The sequence below is a fragment of the Dipodomys spectabilis genome, unplaced genomic scaffold, assembly GCF_019054845.1.
Source record: "Dipodomys spectabilis isolate Male_0828 unplaced genomic scaffold, ASM1905484v1 ptg000086l, whole genome shotgun sequence".
Lineage (NCBI taxonomy): Eukaryota > Metazoa > Chordata > Mammalia > Rodentia > Heteromyidae > Dipodomys > Dipodomys spectabilis.
This window is the reverse complement of record NW_024870763.1, coordinates 1-14,713: the sequence shown is the minus strand read 5'-3', so window position 1 is coordinate 14,713 and position 14,713 is coordinate 1. Positions and strand designations below refer to the sequence as shown.

Here is a 14,713-nt window from a genome sequence, read left to right as displayed (position 1 = left end):
GTCCAGGGACAGTGTCCAGGTCCACAATTCAAGCCCTAGGACTGGCAAAATAAATACAGTAATCCCCATATATACTTGAAATGTTCCCAAGACACTCCCCAAATGGAGACCTAAAAGCATAGATAGTACTGAACCCAATTATACACACAAACACACACACAAACACATATAGTATGTGTGTACAACACACATACACTTTGAATAAAGTCTGACACATAAGACACAGCAAAAGATTAACAACAAAAACATAAATAAAAAACTATAACAATATTCTGTAAATATATATACATACAATGGGACATGATAAATTATATAGATCTCTAGATATTCACACACTGAAGCCAAAGAAGGATATGCATAGAAGCAGATCACAAAGGCTCAATAGCTTTGTGTGATCATATAAAATAATAACATTTTATGAAATGAACTCCAAGAAAAGTAAGTGAGATATTTTTTAGTTGCTGTTGTTGCTGTTTTTCTTTTCCTTTATCTTGTTTGTTAGTTTGCTTGTATTTGGGAGGGTAGAGGAGCCACAGAAAAGGAAGAACAAAGGGTAAATAAATACAACAGTGGTACTCCTAGACATTACATGGAAAATGAACTATGTACACCTTGTGGGTGGGGATGGGAAGGAAAACTGGGTGAGAGTAGAAGGGGAGACATGATTCAAAAAATGTTGTACTCATTACCTGACTCATGTAACTGTAACCCCTCTGTTTATCAGCTCTACCTAACAATAAAATATTTTTTAAATTCTATAACAAAAATTATGTCAATGTGGTCCTCTCTATCTCCAAATATGCCTTACTATACTACTGTTTTTGCTTTTAAAATGCACTTTAAGGCTTCTCTTCAATGTCAGAATATCTAGTATCACTATTTTTGTTCTGTGGAAAAAGAATAACATTGTGTCATTTTCAAGGAAATGGATGGATCTAACACAGATCATGTTAAGTGAGGTAAACCAAGGTCAGAGAGACAAATAGCACATTTTCTTCTCATATGTGAAAGCAAGATCTAAAATATAACTCTGGCTTATTATTAGTATAATAATGTCTAGCAAGCAAATGGACAAAATCTAGTACTCATCTACACAACCATAACATACTTTTCTCTACCAGTAATCCATCTTCTTGAATAAGAAGTAAGACATAGAGCATGTCAGCACCAGTGGTTCATGCCTTTAATCTTGACTACTAAAGGAGCTCAAATCTGGCTCAAATGGTAAAGTATTAGCAGAGCAAACAAGCCAAACAAAGCAATCAAAAAGACATAAGATCAAACTTCAGTGCCATTAAAAAAAAAAAACGAAGGGGCTGGGAAAGTGGCTCAGTGGTAGAGAGTTTGCCTCGCAAGCATAAGGTCCTGCGTTCAATTCCTCAGCACCACATAAACAAAAAAAGCCGAAAGTGGCACTGTGGCTCAAGTGGTAGAGCATTAGCCTTGAGCTGAAGAGCTGAGGGACAGTGCCTAGGCCCAGAGTTCAAGCCCCACAACCCACAAAAAAAAAAAAAGACAGGATAAAGCTATGTGCTAAGGATGCAGAAAGTCCTAGATTTAATCTCTACTGGTTACTAAAAAAAAATACAGTAGGACAGTCCATTAAATTTAAGGTAAAATATAATGAATACACACTAAAACATACTATACAGAGACTCTTAGATTTCTGACACTCCATAATCAAATTATTCAAACTACAACTGATCCACAGAGCAAAGAATGTTATCAAACACATTGAATCACTTACAAAATAACTTGATATGAATAGAGACTACATACAATTTTAGACCATTTGAAAATGCTGAAGACTTTTAATTTAACCCCTCAATACCTTTCTATCTAGGCAGCAATGGTTTGGCCATTATTTCTTAGAGTCCAGAGTCTCTACATTTTTGAGAAGGCAAAGTAATAATCATTTTCCTCAATAACTGAAATCACTAAGATTTATTGGGCATAACTAAAAGGGAAATGGCCAACTATCTGAAGACTATAGACAGAAAGAAAACAAGAAGCATGCACTCTCTGTTAGGATCCCTGCAAACTGCAGAGTAGTGTGTTCTGAATCAACCAAATACTTGCTGAGTTAGGAACAAAATCTGCAAATATAAAATGAATTATAACGACACCATTAAAAACTTTTAAATGGGCCAGGCACTGGTGGCTCACACCTGTAATCCTAGCTACTCAGGAGGCTTAGATCTGAGGGTCATGATTCAAAGCCAGTATGAGCAGGAAAGGCCAGGAAACTCTTATCCCCAATTAACCATCAGAGAACCAGAAGGGGTGCTGTGGCTCAAGTGGTAGAGCGCTTGCCTTAAGCTGACAGAGCTGAGGGACAGCACCCAGGTCCAGGGTTCAAGCCCCATGACCAACAACAAAAAAAAACTTTTAAAAGGGACCTATGCTTCTTTGTGCCTGGCTTTCTTCACTTAGTATAATTTTTTCAAAGTCTTTCCATTTTCAAACAAATGGGGCGGTGTCATTCTTTCTGATGGAGGCATAGAATTTCATTGTATATATATATATATATATATATATATATATATATATATATATATATATATATATATATATATATATTGATCCATTCATCTACTGAGGGGCATCTTAGCTATGAAAACTTCAGGAAGTGGGATAGGTTGGGGCGGTGGGGAGAGAAAGGATGATAGGGGAAAAACAAAGGAAGGGGTAACAATGCTCAAGAGGAAATGTACTCATTACCTTATTCATGTAACTGTAACCCCTCTGCACAGTATCTTTATAAAAAAAATTTAAAGAAAAAACTTATAATAGGAAAGAAAGGAGAAAGATTGGTTAATAAAGAACAATAGAAAGTAAATTTGATCAGAGTACTATAGGATGGATGGATAGACAGATAGACAGACAGACAGACAGACAGACAGACAGAATACAATGAAATACCTTTGTACAATTCATTTATGTTAATAAGAAACCAGAAAATAAAATAAATTAAGTTAATCTTAGTGCATTCATAATCTCTTGGAAGAGATTATATACATCTGATTTTGGTATTTTGATAAAAATGTTTAGTTGAATATAAAGAAACACAGCAGGAGAAGGATATTATAGCATTAAGTAGACTAATTGAGTAAGGAAAGTGGACCTTTGGAAAGCTTTACAGATTGCAAAATCTCAGAGCTGGACATTATAGGATGTATAGAAGTTTCTTAATAGAAAACAAAAAAGGAACATTTAAGTAAACATAAGTTAAATTTTCATAGGCCAAACATATGTAAGATTTAAAAATATGTGTTTTAAAAGCCCAGAGTAATCTGATATGACTCAGTTGAGACAACTAAAAGTAAAAAGTAAAAGAAGCATTTAACATGCAAAAGGAAAGGGGAAAGGAGCTTAGATGTTATGATAGGAAGCTAGACTTCATTCTGAAAATACAGGAGACATTGATATTTTTTGAATAAAGAGCAGTTGACAAGAACAGATCAATATTTTATAAATTAAAATATGATCATGTGAAAGCTAGATTATTAGAGAATTGAGACAGAATGATCAGATAAAAAATAGCTAAAAAAGGAAACTTCCAAAATTATCAGATCTATAGATTATAAACCCTGATTCCCTTCCACTTAGGTAATATTATTTTATGTACTTTAAAAAAGAAAAGAGTATGTATTTTAAATACTCTATAAGGGAGGACATGTACTAATTAATTCATTTCCCTTACTCCAAATCAGTGAAGTTTTACTATGTACATCTTTGAATTAATCTGCATTTCCAGTCTTGAAATTTTGTACCAATGTCACTAAAATTACTTCCACACTTTATCTCAGGATACGTTGCAAGGGGGGAAAATAAACTTGCTACACATTAAATATGACCCAATAAAGTAACTGCCATAGGGTTTTCATTTTTATTCTTATCATTACAAGTTCTTCCTGTAATTCGCTGCAACTTTTTTCATTATACTGGAGTATCCTTGAAAGGTCTATAATTACTTTCTTCTGTTCCTCAATCTCTTCATTTAGTTTCTTGTTTTGGGAGAAATACTCTCTAATCTGAAAAGTTAAAGTGTCATATCATATTTTTCAACTATTACTATATACCTTTAAAACAAGTGGCTGATGTATATCATGATTGCATGCCAAAATTTATTTTAAATCCCCCTTTTCCTTTTTTTAATTAAAAGAATTATACTTTCTTAAATGGCAGACGTAAAGAAGTAATACTTCCCCTTGGATAGCAGGTATTTGTACTATGTCCAATGTTACAGGCAAAACAGATTTGGGTACTGTTGGTATTATTTTTGACAAACAAAACCCATTCACCACAGATTAGTTCAGAAACTCCCTCTGGGCTAAGAAAATCCTAAGAAAATGATTAAGATTAAGAAATCATTTTAAAATTAATGTACAACAATATCAATGGAACAAATATTTTATTCCTGAAAGTCTACTCAAGCATTAGGTAAAATATCCAAAAGGAAGAATAATCAAAACATATTAGTGTTAACTTTAAAGACAAATGAACTTCTTTTTTATAAGTTTTTATTGTGAAAAATACTATACAGAGAGTTAATGAGTGCATTTCTTATCAAGCATTGTTGCCTCCTCCTTTGTTTTTACAAATGAATTTCTTTTCAAAATAATCGCCTTCCTATTTCAATGTTGCTCAGACTGGTATTAAACTGTGTTTAGATTCTTGTGTAGACATATGATGAAAGACAACCTATCAATATCATAGCTTAAAATTTACTGAGATAATGCACCAAATGTATAACTTAACTCAAATAATGTTGCCACTATTTTAACTTGCAGTCTTCCTACTAACTGTGGTAGACTAATACTCTTTTATTTTTAGCCTGTAATATAGAACAGAAGATGATTTGGTATAACCAAATCCACAGTCCAGCTATAATCAATTCTTTTTTTTTTTTTTGGTCGGTCGTGGAGCTTGAACTCTGGGCTTGGGCACTTGTCCCTCAGCTCTTCAGCTCAAGGTGAGCGCTTGAGACAGCACCACTTCCAGTCCAGCTATAATCAAATAAGGACCTAATTTTTTCAAGATCACCTGACTTCAGTTGAACAGTCACCATTTCTTTCTCCGTGGGGGGGCAATACAAACAATTCTAGGGCAAACTAATTCTTTTATGTATTTTCTTTTGGATAAAGATACTCCAAGGTAAATTGGCTGGCTTTAAGACCAGCATATTTACAAGGAATAGATGTTACAAGGATATTACACTTAATATAACTGCCAGAAAGTAAAACAAAATAGTAAAAATTAATCAAAGTAAAAGTAATAAAATCAGTCCAAGAGTCCCAATATACAAAATAATGGAAGTTTCCAAAGGAAACATTTCAAAAAAATCAACAAAGTAACAACATAAAGAAATTTCCTGCTGGAGCTGGTGGCCCATTCACACCTGTAATTCTAGCTATTCAGAAGGCTGAGATCTGAGGATCATGGTTCAAAGACAGCTTGGGCAGGAAAGTCCGATAAGACTCTTATCTCCAATAAACCACTAGGAAACCGGAAGTGATGTTGTGGCTCACGTGGTACAGAGCTCACCTTGAGCTGAAGAGCTGAAGGACAGCACCCAAGCCCAGAGTTCAAGCCCCACAACCGACCAAAAAGAAAGAAAGAAAGAAATTTCCCTGAAATGAAATAACTGAATCTCTTAAATTGAAAGAAGATATTAAACAATTCATGCTGGACACATTACCATGAAATTTCATACACTGAGAACAAAGAATATATTTATAGTGTCCTTAAAGTACAAAAATACATAAATACTATTATTTCATCATATATTATAAGGTACGATTAGGAAAATATTTGCTTATGATTTCAGACTTGATGGATACTGTTAAACTTCCAGAGGATATTAGGAATCACATGCCACTGACCACCTTCTTGCTGTTAGCAGCTACCCTAAGACCCTGTGGTCTCTCTCACAGTCACTTTTCACAACAGTAAGGCTACCACCTTTAAGTTACAAAGCCAGATTCACAAGGCTGAATCAACTTTGCCTATAGAAGTATAAGCTTCTGACACTCCACTTTCCTGCTTGGATAGCCCTCCTACTCATTTCCCACTAAAGGATAAGCTTATTTCCCAAATCAACAAAAAGGAGCAGCTTTAACTACTAGCAAAGTTCTGGCAGCATTTACTTTATAAGCTCATTATTACCAATTGCTTTCTCAGGTCTTCATAATAAATAAAGCAATATTCTACCTTAACATTTCATAATCCCAAAATTATACATTAAAGGTATGATTTACCTTAAAGATCTAAAATCTGATCAAATGTCTTTTTGGAAAACATTAACCAAAACTTAGAATTTCTTTGAAAAATTTATCTTTGAGAGTTTGTGAGTTTAGAAATCATTTAAAATATTTTAAGTAAGATTCTGAAAAGCAGGAGTACAGGTAGAAAATGAAATAACATCCCTCAAGCCATAGCATTCCTTCTAAAACTACACATAATAGAAATGTAAGTCATTTTCATTTTATATACAAAGAAAGAAATTATGAAATGAGATGACATAGGATGGGAGAAAACAAATGTCTAGGCAACTATTAAATGACTTAAAGTCTTTCATTATTACTTAATTTTTGTTTATTATTATTTCACTTAAAGCATAATCACACAGAAATTAAAAAAAAATAGATAAGGGCTCAAGTGGTAGACCACCTGCCTACCTGCCTCACAAATTCAAGAACCTGAGTTCAAACCCCAATACTACAAAAAAGAAAAAGAGTGATGAGGTCAGAGCCCTCATGATCCAATCATATTACCGTAATATCACCAGCCAGTGACCAAACTTCCAAAACACGAACCTTTTGAGGGACACTTCATATCTAATCCATAACGAAGACATGTTAAGGCATTAAAGATTAGAACTGCTTGGGCTGGGAATGTGGCTTAGTGGTAGAGTACTTGTCTAGCATGAATGAAGCCCTGGGTTTGATTTCTCAGTACCATATACACAGAAAATGCCAGGAGTGGCACTGTGGCTCAAGTGATAAGAAGGCTAGCCTTGAGCAAAAGAAGGCCTTGAGTTCAAGCCTCAGGACTGGCCAAAAAAAAAAAAGAGACAGAGAGACTGGTACTGCTTGTTGGAATAAGTAATTAGTACTTAAAATTATCTCGTGATGCTTATTATAATATAAAATTTGAGTGAAATACAATGTGTCAAAATATTAATAACAACAAACTAAACTTAAGGAAAAACTTTGCTTTGGAGGGCTAATTAGAATAGTATATGTGTGAAATTCTTAGAAAAGGCATCTTAAAATTCCTCTAACCTTTGCATCAGTCTCTTTTTCAACATTATGACAGAGAATTATCTACCTTCTTTGATTTTTCCCATGGTAAGGAATTTATTTGTTCTCCATAGGTGACTATTATTTCATTGTTAGAAAGACTGTAGTTATTAGGAGCTTAATCAGACTTCTTGGTTTCATTCCTAATCATTATGTCAAGCAAAAAAGAAAAGAAAAGAAACCTGCACTATAGTTTCTATAAAAGCCCTTCAAGTATATTTATAATGCAAAATAACATTGGAACACATTGAAATTTAGCAAATGTGTATATTCAAGCAGTAGTTCAAGAAGACTAAGTTTTTAGAATAACATACACAGAATATCATACTAGAAAAACCGAGAAAATGTAATTTAAAACTGCAGCTTAAGATATAGACATTTCTAGGAGCCAGTGGCTCATGCCTGTAATCTTAGCTACTCAGGAGTCTGAGATTTGAAGATCACAGTTTGAAGCCAGCCTGGCAAGGAAAAAATCTGTGAGACTATATTCCAATTATTATGCAAAGGCCAGTGGAGCCATGCCTCAAGTGGTAGATCACTAGCCTTGAGAGAAATATTTTAGGGACAGTGCCAACGCCCTGAGTTCAAGCACAAAGACTGGCCCAAAAAATATATATAGCCAGGCACCAGTGGCACACACCTGTAATCCTAGCTACTCAGGAGGCTAAAATCTGAGGATCACAGTTCTCAGCCAGCCCTGGCAGGAAAGTCCGTGAGACTCTTATGTCCAATAAACCACTCAGAAAACTGGAAGTGGTGCTGTGGCTCAAGTGGTACAGAGCTCACCTTGAGCTGAAGAGCTAAGGGACAGCACCCAAGCCCAGCGTTCAAGCCCCACGACTGACCAAAAAAGAAAGAAAGAAAGAAAGAAAGAAAGAAAGAAAGAAAGAAAGAAAGAAAGAAAGAAAGAAAGAAAGAAAGAAAGAAAGAAAGAAAGAAAGAAATATATACATATATATGTATATATATAAAACATGACTTGGTCTAGAGGTGAAGCTCATTGGTAGAGCACATAGTTAGCATGTATGAGGCCTAGACACTATCTCCAGCACCAAATCAAAACTAAAGAAATTATGTATTATGGGTAAAAGCAATCACAATTAAAAAATAATAGTTTAAAATTTTTCCAACTTCAGCCAGCCATGGTTGTAATCCCAGCATACTGGAGAGATTATCTGGAGGGCTGCTGATGAGGCCAGCCCAGGGCAAAAAGTTAATAAGACCCCCTGTGCATCAAATAAGCCAGAAGACAAACCTGTAATCATACCTACTCAGAGGCATAAGTAAAAGGATGCAAATCTAAGGCCCATTATAGGGTTAAAAGTATGAGACCCTATCTAAAAAGTAAGTAAAGCATGAAAGAGCTGGAGATATGACTCAATACTAAAGCAGATTGCACAGTAGCAAGTAGCCTTGTGTTCAGACCCAGTACCTCAAAAAAAAAGTGTTTTAAAACTTTATTTTTTAATATACTATCTTTATGATTTTTCCATACTAGAAAAATTACAGCCCTATTTCAGTTGTATTTCTCTTTAAATTATGTATTGTAAGTTATTTTATGAGTTTTTATTGCCACTGTATACAGAAAATTATCTATTTGTCATAAATAGAAACTAAGATTAAAAATGAACACATTAACTCTAATAACCTACCAACCTATTGTCATGTAATATAGAATGGGTATTATTAATTTTATTCTCTGTGGAAAAAAATGGCTTTAAATGTCTACTGAGTTGATTTCTGGAAATATGTTAAAGAATTGTAAACTTCTTAAAGGTTTTCATACAGTTTTCGAGATTAAAAAAACCTTTGAAATGAAGAGGGTTGGAACAGTAGGTGTTCCAAAGATTCTAACTCTGCCATTTATGAGATACTGTGTCCTTATCCTCATTAAGCCTCAGTTTTCATATCTATAAAATGGAGATTTTAAAAAGTAGCTGCCTAACACGATGTAAGATTTATGAAATTAAACTATTCAATGCTCACAAGCAGTGAGTCATACTCATGTTTAACACCGCTTCTACTTTTACTTATGCAGTTTAAGTTCAAATATTATCTCCCCATGTGGCCTACAAATCAAGATTATAAAAACCAATGTATTCCATTAATAAATAGAATGCAAAATGCATTACTATATTTACCACATAGTATATAGCTACATTACTGAATTGCTTAGATACTTCAAAATCCAAAGAGCATTTCCATATTCTCCTATAAGAGGGAAGTATACTTACATTTTATGAAGTTCTTTACCTCCAATCTACCATTGACATTAATGGAAACTATATCTAAAACACAATATATTCACACTCATAAAACCTCTCATATTAATTTTTGTAAGTTTACCAGAAAATACTTACAAAGCCAGTTTTGCAAAACTCTCTTTTGCATTAAGCTTTTCTCGCTCATATGCACCTTCAACTTCTTTGAATTCATTCTTGATCATTTCCAAATCAGCAACAGCTTCTGCTTGGCTGGTCTTTTCTACTTGTAATGTTCCTTCAAGGTCTCTAATCCGTAACTACAAGATGACAAAGAAAAAATTTAAAATGCTAAGAAATGGTAGCCTCACAGTTAAAAATACTTTATCAACAGCAAATTGTGATTTATACACACAATTCTTTACCATATACAGAATATACAAGGAGCTCAAGAAACTAAACCCTCTAATTAATAAATGAGCAAAGGAGCTAAATTAAGATTTCAGAGAAGTGTAAAAATAGCCAATAAACACATGAGCTCAACATCTCTGGCCTTAAATGAAATGTAAATAAAAACAATGAAATTCCATCTCACCCTAGTTAGAAAGACCATCATCAAGAAAACAAGCAACAACAGATGCTGGCACAGAAGTAGAGGAGCAGGAACCATAATATATTGTTGGTGGGGATGTAAATTGGTATAATCACTGTGGAAACTAGTTTGGAGATTGAACTACTCTTTGGAGATTCAACAACTACTCTCAGGCTTTTATCCAAAAGATCACAGGATATGGTAAAGCCACTGGCTACCATGTTCATCGCTACACTATTTAGCATAGCCGAGATATGAAAAAAGCCTAGATACCCTTCAATGGACAAATAGATCAAGAAAATACAGCATATAAACAAAACAGAATTTTTACTCATCTAGTAAGAAGAATGATATAATATCATCTGCAAAGAAATGGATTAATCTGGGGGGAAAAATCTATATTTAAAGAAATGAGTTGCTGGGCGCCAGTGGCTCACACCTGTAATACTAGCTACTCAGGAGACTGAGATCTGAGGATCGCAGTTCAAAGCCAGCGCTGGCAGGAACATCCATGAGACTCTTATCTCCAATAAACCACCAGAAAACTGGGAGTGGCGCTGTGGCTCAAGCAGTAGAGCGCTTGCCTTGAGCTGAAGAGCCCAGGGACAGCGCTCAGCCTGAGTTCAAGCCCCATGACCGACTAAAAAAAAAAAAAGAAAGAAAGAAAGAAATGAGTCAGGACCAGAGACAAGGATGCATGTTTTCTCTCATATATGGAAGTTAGATGTAATTTAAACATATAGTATATATTTATATGTGTAATTTATTATTTGTATTTATATAAAATTTATAGATATATAAATCTATGTGGGGTCATATGCATATGTAAATAAATATATTAACCTAAGTATAGTATATTCAGGGGAGAATTCAAAGATGTAACTCCTTAGAACAACTCACAGCTTAAAAAAACAAAAATACTAGAAAGCTGGTACTTAAAGTGTATAGTGGGGAGACAAGGAGAGGGAGAGAAATGAATGAAGAGATGAAGCAAGGGAGAGGGAATGTAATTACAATATTCAATGTATATTCTATGAAACTAGGAAAATTGAGGGGACAGGTGGAGTTGGGAGGGATGGGGGAGAATGAGGAAAAGGAAGATATAGATCAAGAAGCACTGCACTCATATAATGACATTTTGAATTAAATTCCCTTTGTACAACTAAAGATAATAAAAAGTATAATTTGGAACTACAATAAAATAATTCTGTTTCTTTCCATGAAAAACAACTTTTACTATTCCTTGTCATACCTTCCCAACATTATTTCAAAACTCTTCCCTAAGTTCTGCCATGCCACATTGCACAGTATTCCCCCAAAATAACAAACACACTTAAGTGGATTTACCCTGCAGGGTCAGCAGATGTTTCTGTAAAGAAACAGAGACAAACATTTTGTGTTTCATGAGCCATAGGCTCTTGGTCTTAGCAAGCAGCTATGTGAAGAAATAGATTGGGTTGGCTAGCTTCCACTAAAACTTTATCTATAAAAACAGGCATATACACTTCCACTGGGTAGAGAACCAGGAGCGGGTTTGAACTGCAACTAATTGTATTATGCAACATTTTCTAGGAGTTCACTAATTCGTCATTTCCTTGCATTCTTCTGCTGTGTGTGTGTGTGTGTGTGTGTGTGTGTGTGTGTGTGTGTGTGTGTGTATGTAAAATAAGGATTCTCAGAGAACATATGATCCCAGTTATTTTCTTCAGTGGAATCTGTAAAAAAACACTATAACTATTTCACTGTGGCATCAACTTTACCAATAGGAATAAAGGCACTGTTGCTGCCAGTAAAGGAATCTGGTGATACCTGTAACTCATTTCAGCTCTGGAAGAACTGAAGATTGAGGGGAAGCATGGGAGGCTCTGTGAAGGCAGGTCATGTATGATGGGGATCCAGGGCTGGGAGAGCAGTAGCTGTATATACATGAGCATGACTTTGATCCTTTGGGAGGTGGGACACCACTGGAGGTTTTATGTAGGTGAATAATATAATTGGGGTTTTGTTTTGAATAATCCTGTGAGAAACATAGTGAAGGTGAAGGATAGGAGGGATTAAACCCAGTTAAACGGTTTTACGATGGTATCTGTATGAAACATAATATTCACGAAAAGACTAATATGTGTATTATTTATATATATATATATATATATATATACATATACATGTATATATATGTATATATTTTTCTTTTTGCTTATGTGGTGCTGAGGAATCGAACCCAGGGCCTCAGGCATGCAAGGCAAGCACTCTACCACTGAGCCACCTTCCCAATCCATTTTTTTTATATATGTACATTTATATCTACTATATACATGACACTGTAAATATTACATGGGAAGAAAGTTTAAATAAGATTCTTGTCTGTTTTCTCTTAGCTTAAATGCTGTAAGGGAAATTGGGGCTATTTCCTATATGTGTGTGTTTAATGCCTTTGTCTCTATATGTATATCTACATATATAAATAAAAATAAAAATATATGTCTACCAAAAATACAGGCTATAGGTTAAAATTAGTACACAGGCACTAGTCAAAATGCTGAGTTCTTTTTCAGAAATTCCTTCTCATTTTCTAAAACATAAAGAAAAGGATACTTCTCTTGGATTGCCACCATTTTAATTCTCCTCGTAGACTTAGTCTCTCTCTTTATTATGCTCCCACAATATTTTAGTATTATCTATTTCTGTCTGTGTATTTGTAGGCCTACATAGAGAGATGATAGGTAGATGATAGATAGATGATTGATTGATAGACAGAGATAATGAGTTATGAGCTCCAAATGAAGCTCATGGGGCTGGGAAGGTGGCTCAGTGGTAGAGCGCATGACTTGCATGCCAGAGGCCCTGGGTTTGATTCCTCAGCACCACATAAGCAAAAAGAAAAAAGCCAGAAGTGGCGCTGTGGCTCAAGTGGTAGAGCGCTAGCCTTGAGCTGAAGAGCTGAGGGACAGCGCCCAGGCCCAGAGTTCAGGCCCCATGACCGGACCCAAAAAAACAAACAAACAAATGAAGCTCATTTATCTTTTTACCTTCAGACTCATAGCTGGATGCAGTATTATTCACCTGCCATCCAAACTGTGTAAGAGGTTAAGACTGGCTGTAGTGCCAGGCCAACCAAGGCAGAAAACTCCCTAAGTCTCCTTCTTGGTGGAAAGGAAGCTGAATGCAGTGGTGCAATCCTGTATCCTAGCACCACGGGAAGCCCATAATAGGCAGACTGTGGCTCAGGCACATATCAAAATGGGAAGTAAGACCTTATCCTAAAGATAACCAGTGGAAAATAGCGGGCACAAATTCCCGAGTTCAAACCCCTACTTTAAACTCAAAAAATAAAAGGACAAAAATAAAAGGACACTCTCATCAGCAAATTTTACCAAGGGCCAAAAAGTAAGATGGTTTGCAAGCTTCTACAGTTTCAATGTTGACTATCCCAGGAAGGCACTATTAAGAGGTGCTAGAAATTTTAGGTCGATCTTAGGCTGCTGGGGAAAGAATGTCTTCAAAGGGACCTTGCCCTGCCATCTCTGTTATTCTACATCTTGGCTCATAAAGTGAGAAGTTTGTTCCACCATGCATTCCCACTATGATGTGGTCCCAACAAATGAGGCCACTCAATCATGGAATGGAGCCCCCAGAACTACAAACCAACAAAATTCTTTGCAATTTTTAATTACTTCCCTCAGGTGTTTCCTCACACTGACAAAGGGCAGAATAATACCCAGGCAATATCTCACTCTGCCACTATAGCACAAATGCAGCCATAGATGACACAAAACTTCACAAAAATGGACAGTAGGTGAGACCTTCCCTGAAAGCTGCCATGCACCAACTCTTCAACTAATGTCTGTATCTCCAACTGTAACCTTATCCTAGATAAAACAGTGCATAACAAAACGTTACTCATTAACATACTGTTCTTAGAGTGCTGTGTTCCCAGCTGCTACAACTTAAATTCATGCCCAAAATATGTTTGGCATTTTACCTGAATTATTTCAGAATTAAATTTTGATTCCAAATGTGCTGCTCTTTCTGCTTCAATGCTTTCTTCTAATTTCCTCACTCTTAGAGTTGTTGTCTAAAAATAAATTGAACACAAACATTTGTATTTAAAGTAGATATGGATCACTATATTTCAGGATTATAACCTACTATTTATATCATTTAAGCTGCAGTTTCAGGGAGAGAGAGAGAGAGAGAGAGAGAGAGATAGAGAGAGAGAGAGAGAGAGAGAGAATTCTAAGGCTTGAAAACAAGGCCTTGAAGTATTCCTTTTTTTCCCCCTCAAGACTGGCATTCTACCACTTGAGTCAACACCTCCACTTCTGCTTTTTGCTGGATAATTAGAGATAAAGGTTCCCTATGATTTGTGTGCACGGGCTGGTTTCAAACCTAAATCCTCAGATCCCAGACTGCTGATTAGCTACAATTACAGGCTTGAGCCACCAGTGCCTAGTCACAGTTCTTTAAGTCCCTAGTTAATATCTTTCTTTCTCTAGCCCTCATCTATCCATCTCTGATTCTTTTCAGTTTAAAGATAAGTAGGTTTTGTCTATTTGGTTTGGTTTTTTTGAGACAGAGTCTCACTATATATCTAGACAGGATCTCACTATGTAGCC

The 14,713-nt window shown here is 35.4% G+C and overlaps 1 pseudogene; it reads right to left on the bottom strand.

Moving 5' to 3' along the window:
- The window catches only part of LOC122111707, a 50,140-nt pseudogene extending 35,968 nt beyond the window's left edge, over positions 1 to 14,172 (bottom strand).
- Positions 14,173 to 14,713: the final 541 nt, after the last annotated feature.